At 41.2% G+C, this 9758-nt stretch overlaps 1 protein-coding gene across 1 annotated transcript in view; it reads right to left on the bottom strand.

Moving 5' to 3' along the window:
* ZNF76 (zinc finger protein 76) overlaps positions 1–9758 on the bottom strand; it is a 30555-nt gene that overhangs the window by 20301 nt on the left and 496 nt on the right. The window lies entirely within an intron of this gene.

Here is a 9758-nt window from a genome sequence, read left to right on the forward strand (position 1 = left end):
TGACTGAATTGCTGCAATCTCAGAATAGAACTTTAACGAACGAGGAGTTACTTCTTGTAGATGAACAAAGCAAGTGGTTTCTTAAGATGGACTCTACTCCTGGTGAAGTTAAAATGACAACAAAGAATTAAGGATATTACATAAACTTAGTTGACAAAGCAGCAGCAGGATTTGAGAAGACTGACTCCAATTCTGAAAGTTTGATGGGCAAAATGCTATCAAACAGCATTGCATGCTACAGAGAAATCATTCGTGAAAGGAAGAGTCAATCAATGCTGCAAACGTAATTGTCTTATTTTAGGGAATTGCCACAGTTACCCCAACTTTCTGCAAATACCACCCTGATCAGTCAATAGCCATCAACATAGAGTCAAGACCACCACCAGCAAAAAGTTTACGACTTGCTGAAGGCTCAGATGGTTAGCATTTTTTAGTAATAAAAGTTATGCACACTGTTTTTTTAGACAAGACTACTGCACACTTAATAGACTACAATATAGTGCAAATATAACTTTATATGCACTGGGAAACCAATAACTTTGTGTGACTCACTTTATTGCGATATTTGCTTTATTGTGCTGCTCTGTAACTGAACCTGGAATATTTCCAAGGTATGCCTGTAATAGGGGGACTGGGAACAGCGTGTGGAGAAAAGTATATAGGAACACTTTGTACTTTGTCTAATTTTTCTGTAAATCTAAAACAGCTCTAAGAAATAAAGTCTATTAATAATAATAATTTAAAAATCCAACCATCAATGTTGGCAAAACCAGGAGGCAGGCATGAGAGTACATTGTTTTTTAATGGCTGAGTAATATTCCATTGTATATATGAACCATAACTTCTTTATCCAATCGTCTGTTGATGGGCATTTAGGTTGCTTCCATATCTTGGCTATTGTAAATTGTGCTGCCATGAATACTGGGGTGCACAGATCTTTATGAATTATTGTTTTGGTGAAATCCTACCATTTGCAATGACATGGATGGACCTATAGGTTATGATACTGAGTGAAATAAATCAGACAGAAAAAGATAAATACCACATGATTTCATTTATGTGCGGAATCTAAGGAACAAAAAGAAAAACTAATCAAAAACAGACTCACAAATATAGAGGACAATTTGGTGATGAACAGAGGGGAGGGAGGTGGGAGTGCTGGGAGAAAGCAGTGAAGGGTTAAGGAAGTACAAATTAGTAGTTGATAGAGGGTCATGGGGATAGGGAGCATGGCATGGCGAATGCAGTCAGCAGTAATGTAATGGCTATATGTCGAGCCAGAGGGAAGACAGAGTAATCAAGGGGGGAATCGTTTCATAAACTATATAAATGTCTAACCAATGTACTGTATACTTGAAACTAAAAAAAAAAAAAAAGAGTATATTGTTGATAGCACTAGAGATAGCTCTGGGCTCTCCAGAGAACAATCTGTCCATGCTTAACCTCACTGGGAAAGGTTCAGGATCTGAGATCTAATCACCCCATCTTCATAATTCATCTCACACACACAAAAAATACACAGAAAACAAGAGCTATTTGCATGAGGATGCTTGTTTAAATGTTTTAGACAAGAATCATGAAGACCATCTGGATTAATGGAGGAGGGTTAACAAATTAATGCTAAGTGAAAAAAATCATAAAGTTGAACATTTACCCAGTTCCAGCTCATAGAAACCTTCTCTCCAAGTGAGATGAGGGCAAAAGAGGCCAAAAAGAAATGTACAGTTGCGCTAAATCTTTTAAAAAATAAAGTCGCTGAAATGAAAAGATCCCAGCATCTAGCTCCAGTGGACACTAATTTGCTTAGTTGTCAACTTCTCTGTCCAAGGGTTTCCTTCATTCTCCCCACAGCTTTCCTACGGCTACATGCACCTCATTCCTCCTAGATCCTGTAAAGAAAAGTATCTTATTCCTCTTGTAATTTATGCCAATCTTAAGTACTGAGGTAGGAAACCTTTTCCTCTAGGATTTTTCTTCCTTTCTTCTAACTACCAGAGGTCTAGTTACCTCTTTTGCAATATTTTTCAAACTAGGCTGTTGTGTTTTGTGTATCTTGTGAATAGTGTCACATGGGGCCCCATGATTCAGTATCTTACCTCGATCTCTAGGTAATGTGCATTTCTTAACTCAAAGCAATGTCCATTATGAGGGAAACAGGAACAGGGTTACACTGTCTGTGAGAGTACACATTGGTAAAAGCCCAAGTTGGGCAATTTGGAAGTATCAATCAAAATTATCAATATACATACTGTCTGACCCACCAATTTCATGTCTAGTCTACAGGTAGACATACATATGTGAAACATGGTACATGTCCAAGGTTATTTCATGGCATCTCTGTAATAATAGCAAAAAATTAGAAAAAGAACAAATGCCTATCAAGACAGAACTTCCCTACTATGTAGACATAAATAAATGAGGAAGCTCCTTACATATTATATGTTGCCATGGACATTAAAAAAAACCTGTGGAAATATAGTTAAATTACTAACTAGGGTTGCCTGGGGAAAGAGAACTGAATGACTAGGGCAAAGTGATGAAAGGGTGACTTTTCACTGTCTATCTTTTATACTTAAGAAAAACCCTTAACTTCATGAATGTATTACCTGTGTAAAATAAATAAAAATAAATGAATCAAAAAAAAAAAAAGTCTAACATATGCTCTGCACTCCTTTTGTTGGCTACAGGAAAATCTGATTCTCTATTCGTGAAGCATAGCTATTCCAGCGCTGATAGGATAGATTCCATGATGTCACAGGTTTGTAGCAAAACCATATCTGAAAACTTAGCTTCACAATTCATGGATGCCATTCTGAAGTATCATATGGAAAGGTGATCAAGCTGAGCATGAGGCAACAGCAAATCTATATGAAACCTGAGGACATGCTGGCTTTAACATGTGTGTCCCCCACAAAGGTCAGAAGAGTGGGTCCAGCTGGAGTGGTAGCTAAGCAGGGGGGCTGCCTTTCCACCTGTTTCTATGGGCTTGGGACAGTACTTCCTAGGTTAAGAGTATGATCTCAGATAGAGAGAAGAGCTCTGGTCTCAGGTACCCCTGCCAGACAGTCCATATCTGAGCCTCAGGTCAGTTTTACAATCTCAAGGAGCCCCCAGTTCCTTGGTTCTTATTTTAACTGCATGGGTCTCATGCTTTATCAACTATCCTAAAGCAGCAAGGATTTCCAACACATGAAGAGTTATGCAGTGAGAAACAGTACCAAGCTAAAAAGTTATATCTGGACTTCTCATAGGTGAATCATTTACTGAGGGCAAGCTTGAGGGGAGTGTTAACTCGAAGGCACTAGAAAAAGCATCCTTACTTGTGAGGCTTTGAATATTGCATCCAACATTGTGGATCTTTCCAATTCTGAACTATAAGTGAGGTGCCTGAGTATGCCCTGCACTTCCACCAGCCAAAGGAGCATAGCATTTGTGAGATCTTCACATGGACACTCACATTTTTATATCTTTAATGATAGAGGCCAGGGCAAGAGGCATCTGAGGTTTTGTCAACAGCTTAAGATCACCAGTTAAAGACAACGGCTTCAGCTGCACTTGGATTTGTATGTTACTCTTGTTTAGCTAGTCAGAGTCTCCTTACAGTATAAACACTGACATCTAAATGACACAAGGACAAACAGGGAGGAGTAACTGTGCTTTCAGATGCAGTGAGAGGATTACTCTCCCACAATAAATGTTTTCCTTAAACTTGACTCTTTTAGGGGGAAAATAACACACTCTACTTTCTGTTATACTGTTTATAGTTTAAGTTCCTGGACAGCATGCATTTCAGCTTAATCACCACCTAACAAAGAATGCCCACAGATACTAAATGAATAATACTATTAGGTTGCATAGCTAAATGAGTTCTTTAGCTCAAATTTGAATCCTAAACCAGCTCCATTTATTGTGTACTAAATCTACTAAAACTCATGAGACTGGATTTGAAACCTTTCATTAACTACAGAACTATGAGCTCCTTAAGAGAAGTTCCTGGCAGAGGGGAAAAAAAAAAAAAGAGGACTAAATGTTCAGTGAAAGAATGAAGAAGGGAAGGAACTGAGTCCCACCACCCAACTCTTCCTCCAGCCCCAGCTAGGATGACCACTTTTGCCTTACCTGGAATACCACCTTACCTCATCTCTGACATCCACGTTCACTGTTTTCTCCCAGACCCAGGCCAAGAACAAGGTTTCCCTTGTTAAAGTCACATCAGACCAAAACACTGTTCCCTCTGTACTGAGCAGTGAAGCTACACCAGGCGCCTTGTCTGTAGTGTTCCATAAAGGCACTGATGCATCTTGTCTCTGTCACTGAATCCTGTATGTCCAGCCCAGTGCCCAGTACACGGCAGGCACTCACTGCATATTACTTTAGCAAAGGAAAAGAGGGAAAGAATCTTACCACCAATGCCACTACTTCATATAGAGCTCAGCTGTTTCCAAAATGCTCTCAGATATACAGATATATTATCTTCTTTAAGCACTAATTCATCAACTCTCACAATAGGAGGGGCTGAGAAGACAGCTCATTTCTAAAGCAGTCATTTTGCAGATAAAGATACAGAGGCCAGAGCTGCCAGAGAAGTCTCAAAGGATCACAGAGCTACGTGGTAGCAGAGCCAGGCCTCACACCTGAACTGCCAGTGTTTTGCCCACTATACTCCTTTGTCTTTTGCCCAGTAATAGAAACAGTGTTCTTTCAGGTTCCAGAACAGAAATTTACTGATGTCTAACAGACCTGTAAATCGAGCTGCTTACTCAATATCGCCATGTCCAAAAAGTGTCTCAAACTTGACATATTCGAAGTAAATTCCTTATCTCTCCCTCTCACAACCTGACCCTCTTCCAGGCTCCCTGATTTTAGTAAATAGAAACTCTATCACTTAGTTGCTCAGGACAAAGATGAGGGATCCATCCTTGACTTCTCTATTTTTTTCACATGCCACATCCAATCCATCAGCAAATCCTGTTGGCTTCTCTTTCAAAATATATCCAGAATCCAATCACTTCTCACTCTTCCACTAATTTACTTTGAGTCCAAGCCACCAACTTCTTTTGCCTGGACTATTGCAGTAGCCTCCTAATCAGTTTTCCCTTCCACTCTTGGCCCCTATAGCTCATTCTCAACATAGTAGCCAGAATGATCCTTTATGTCAGTTCATGTTACTTATTTGCCTAGAACCTTCCAATAGCTCTCCTCTCACAATTCACAACAAAATCCAGCGGCCTATAAGGCCCAACATGATCTGCCACTAATCCATTTCCATTCTCACCTCTCTTGCTATGTTTCCCCTCTCTCACTCTACTTCAGCCATACTGGCCTGCATCCTCACGTTTCTCATGCTCCTGCCTTAGAACCTTTGCACTTGCTGTTCCTGCTGTATGGAATACACTTCCACCACATATGCATTCAGCTCACCCCTTTATTCAGGTCTTTGCTCAAATGTTATCTTTTCAGTGAGAACTTCCTTGACCACCCTACTTAAAATTTAATACCCTGACTCCTGGTACTCTCTATTTCCTCTCTCTGCTTAATTTTCTCAATATATACTTTCCTTGTTTATTAGTTTATTGTATGCCTCTTAAATCCTGGAACTTTGTTTTGTTCATTGCTCTACCTCCAGGTATGAGAAAAATCCTGGCCTTTAGCAGATAGTCACCAGACACCTGTGGAATGGATGAGTGAATGAATGAATATCCATACCTTTAGGACTGCCCAGTAATCTATAGGCTTTAGGCCAGAAGGGAGAAGACCCTAGTTGAATTCTGGTCTCTTCCTTACCTCTACCACTGCCTCACCTTCTTCTCAGGTCCAGTGTAGCCCTTTACCACCAGAAACCACACCTGGGATGGGAAGCAGGGAAGGACAGAGCCATAGGTGCTTATTGCCAGGACCCTACAATTCCTAGGCCACCAGGCACAGAATTCTACAGGGTGCTAATTTTTGTATTTAGCATCCTGTTATCTCACAAACAAAAGAGGTCAAAGATAGGTTAGGACTAAATATACCACTAACCTAGATAATAGTACTGAATCAGTAATAGTAGCTCATTTACTCTGAGGTATTTTCCAAGGAACTGTGCTAAACTCTCATTTGTTCATCTAGCTGTCCTTAAAAACAAAACAAAAAAACTTTTATTATGGATTTCAAACATACACAAAAGTAGAAAGAATAGTATAACAAACCCCATGAACCCATTACCCAACTTCAACAATTACCAATTTGGCTTCCCCTATTCTGTCTGGGCAACTCCCACTAAATATTACATCTAGTTGTTTTCTTGAGAACCGGTATATATATGACAGACTCTGGCCTTGTAACCATGGTATTTTAGCAACTATGTCGACCAATCTCTCTAGTCTTACTAGAAATACAGTAAAAACAAGCACTTATACCATTTCCTCACCAGAGCAATGACTAAAAGAAGTGTCTAAATTCTAGATTGTTAAAATGAAGGGACTTGCATATGGTCACATTTGGAGGGATTTGGGGGAGGGGACAGTTGTGGCTACAATACAAATGTGGATGTGAGCTGTTTTCACTTGTTTGTACTGATGCAAAATTTCTTAATGAATTCATTCAACCCAGTATTTACTACTTGCTAAATATGAAGGACAAGATTAAGATGACAGAAGGCAAAGAAAACCCAGCCTCTGTTCTCAAGGAAATCATGGTGGGGGTGGGTGAGAAGAGTACACAAATAACTAAGATACAAAGCTGAATATGTTCTGTGCCGTAAGATTAAACAAGCCTAAGGCAAAAGCTCCTTTTAAAAAATTAACCCGCAGAAATTGTAGACCCCAGGACTTACCCCTTCCTTAACTCTAGTTTTGCCCTCTGCTGTATTTATTGCTGTAGAGTCAATAAGTACATTATAGGAGACTTGGGAATTTGGTGACCCACAGAATAGACTTTTCGATGTGAATCTTTAATGTCACATTTTGCTACTCATCATCCAATCTTCTGGTGGGAGTGGATAGGAAAGTCCTCCCAGGGCTCGGAAAACAATGGGGCTAATTCAATGCAGGCACAAGCTGACACTCAAAGCATTCTACCCAGAGGGCATATACAGCAAGCAGTTTCATAAACAGGATAGAATCGTGGGAGTGAGTCAAGGAGACAAAGCTAGATTGATTCAGAAGAATTTCCAAGGTCTCTCTCCTTGCTACCTAAAGGAGTACAATCTTGGGGATTACCAGAAGTTCCCAGAGAAAAAAGTAGGTCTGTGGACAAACCAAAGAGGCCAATGAGGTTTGGTTAGACAGTGCTGTGTTGAAGGAAGGAGAGCTGAGAGTGGCAGGGTTGTTCATGTGGCCCTGGAATTAGATGCACAGGACAGTGGAAGAGGGGCAGAGTTAGATGGGAGGGAGGTTTACATTATAATCAATGTTATCAAGATTAGTAAGGTGAGGACCATCGGGAGAAAAATAAGAGGAAGCAAGATGGCATTGTGAGAAGGGACAGGGACTCATGGAGAGGGAAAAGGTGAAAGATGATTCTGGTTTGAAAAGGACATAACTGATGAAAATGAGGAAAATGCTGTGAGATCCGGGAATCTGAGAGGCTGCATCTCACAGGATATCGGGTACGGTGTAAAGAGGAGGCTGTTAGAATGGAAGGGTATATAGGTTATGCTGGATGGGTTCATGCTGGGATAGAAGGGGCTCATTTTACTGAAGATGGGTGAATGAGGTCACTAGATGAAGGGCTAATTAGATGAAGATTTTGGGTAAAAAGATGTGGCTGAGGATGGTAGAAGGAAGGCAGCTAGAACACTGAGAAGGGATTGAAAATAGGAAGAGATCATATAAGGAAAGACTACAGTGCTAGAGGGTTTTAGAGTTTATGATTCCTGGGGGTAAGGGACTTAACAGTATGAGAGGATTTGGGGTAAAGCGCTAGTGTGATGGGTACCACTTTAGGGTGAGATAATGGAGTGAGAGGTGAGAGCTCCAAAGACTCATAACATGAGATGATATCTAAACAAAGGATGAAGAAAGGTATTAAGCTATCAGGGAATGTGGGGTCAAAAGTCATGAACAATGGGTTGAGGAACAATGGGTTCAGTTACCCCAAACCATGGGGTAACTGAAACCTTGGGAGTTGTGGAATGAGTTGGTGTTGGGCTCAGGAATTATTAGAAAATAAGAAACAAGGGGCTGTTAACTGAAAAACTAGGTAGGTATGGGGGCAAGAGAAGCAATGATACACGTAGGTTTTGAAGACTGTGGATTGAAATCCCAGGTATGCTACTTATCTGTGTGAATTTTAGGTTCTTCATTTATTTAAAACCAAACCAAACAAAGCTAAAACAAACAAAAATGGGAAATAGTGGTGGATATAATAATAACCATCTCTTGGGGTTGTTGAAAGGTAAACTTAATTTATATTTACAAAGCTTGGTACACAGTAGGTGCTCAGCAGTTAAGTGCCAATCATTATTAAGGAGATATCAGGGTAAAGAACCAGAGAAGTGATGAGACCATATCAGAGACAAGAAGATGGGGATCCTAAGCTGAGTGGAAGAGAGAGTACAAGGTATAGGTCCTGTGTTCATTGTCTGTTGAATCCCTACCATCTAACACAAAGTTAAGACACATAGGAACATCTCAGCTTATACGTAAGGGCTTGGCAAATTGCCAAGTCTTTGCACACATTATCTCAGGCACTACTATTAGTAGAGGTGGAGACGGAAGGTTCAGACAGGCTAACGGTACGCCTCCTGAGGTGGCATAGCTGAAAGGTGAGCTACACTAGAACCCAGGTCTCTTATATCAATGCCTAAAGCGGAAGCACTCGGCTATCCTGCTTGGCAAACATGTTAACTGATTGGGTCTGATAAAAAAAAAAAAAAAGGGGCCTGGGATATCAAGAGTGCAAGGGGGGGCATGGGAGTAAGGGAATAAGGTTCATGAAACAAGTAGATCCTGGAGTGAGGTTACAAGAGGGGCACAAAAATGATTGCAAATATATTCTTGACTGAAAACTGCAGAATTTCAGAGCTGGAAGTAAATTCTGAGATCCTTTAACCAACCTTATAACCATACAGATGAGAAAAAGGTCCAGAGTGAGGGAGGGACTTCTCCCAGGTTCCCAAAGCACAACCATGGGAGAGCTTGGGACTTGAATCTGGCACCACACACTCAATCCAGAATTTTTTGATGCCTCCAACTAATACTACTTCATAGGCACCAGCATGGTGCACTTTTAAGTCATGTGCTGTTTGACACTGGGAGACCGGGGGTGCAGAGAGGGTTGTCAGTAGGGGTGACTTGAGGATAAAAGGAGTACATGGAATGCGGATCATGAGGTTACAAGGCAAAGAAAAGACTATCGGATATTGAGGGTTATGTAGAAGATGACTGGGTGGAACACTATTGGAGTAGGGCTTAGGAGTTACCAGAAAAGGTTTGAGGAGAGTCATCAAGTTTGTGGGGGACTACAGGGTGGAACTGGAGGGGTTACCGGACCAGCGGGGTCATTGAAAAGGTTTGGGGGTCATGAAGGAGGGGTGTGGGGATCTCAGGTCGTGAATCGGTGAATTAGAACTGAGGGAGCCACTGGGTTGGTGGGTCCCTGGGCAGTGTTGGGGAAATTCCTGAGTTGTCAAGAGTCAATGACTAAGAATTGAGGGTTACCTGGTGAGGTCTTGGGGTCAGTTCGTGGGGTGTGGGGTCACAGGGATGGAGGCGGGCGCAGTCACGGGGTGGGGTTTGGGAGTCATGGGGGAGGAGTCGCAGGGAATGAAGGGGAGG

Source organism: Pteropus alecto, unplaced genomic scaffold, assembly GCF_000325575.1.
Source record: "Pteropus alecto unplaced genomic scaffold, ASM32557v1 scaffold202, whole genome shotgun sequence".
Taxonomy (NCBI): domain Eukaryota; kingdom Metazoa; phylum Chordata; class Mammalia; order Chiroptera; family Pteropodidae; genus Pteropus; species Pteropus alecto.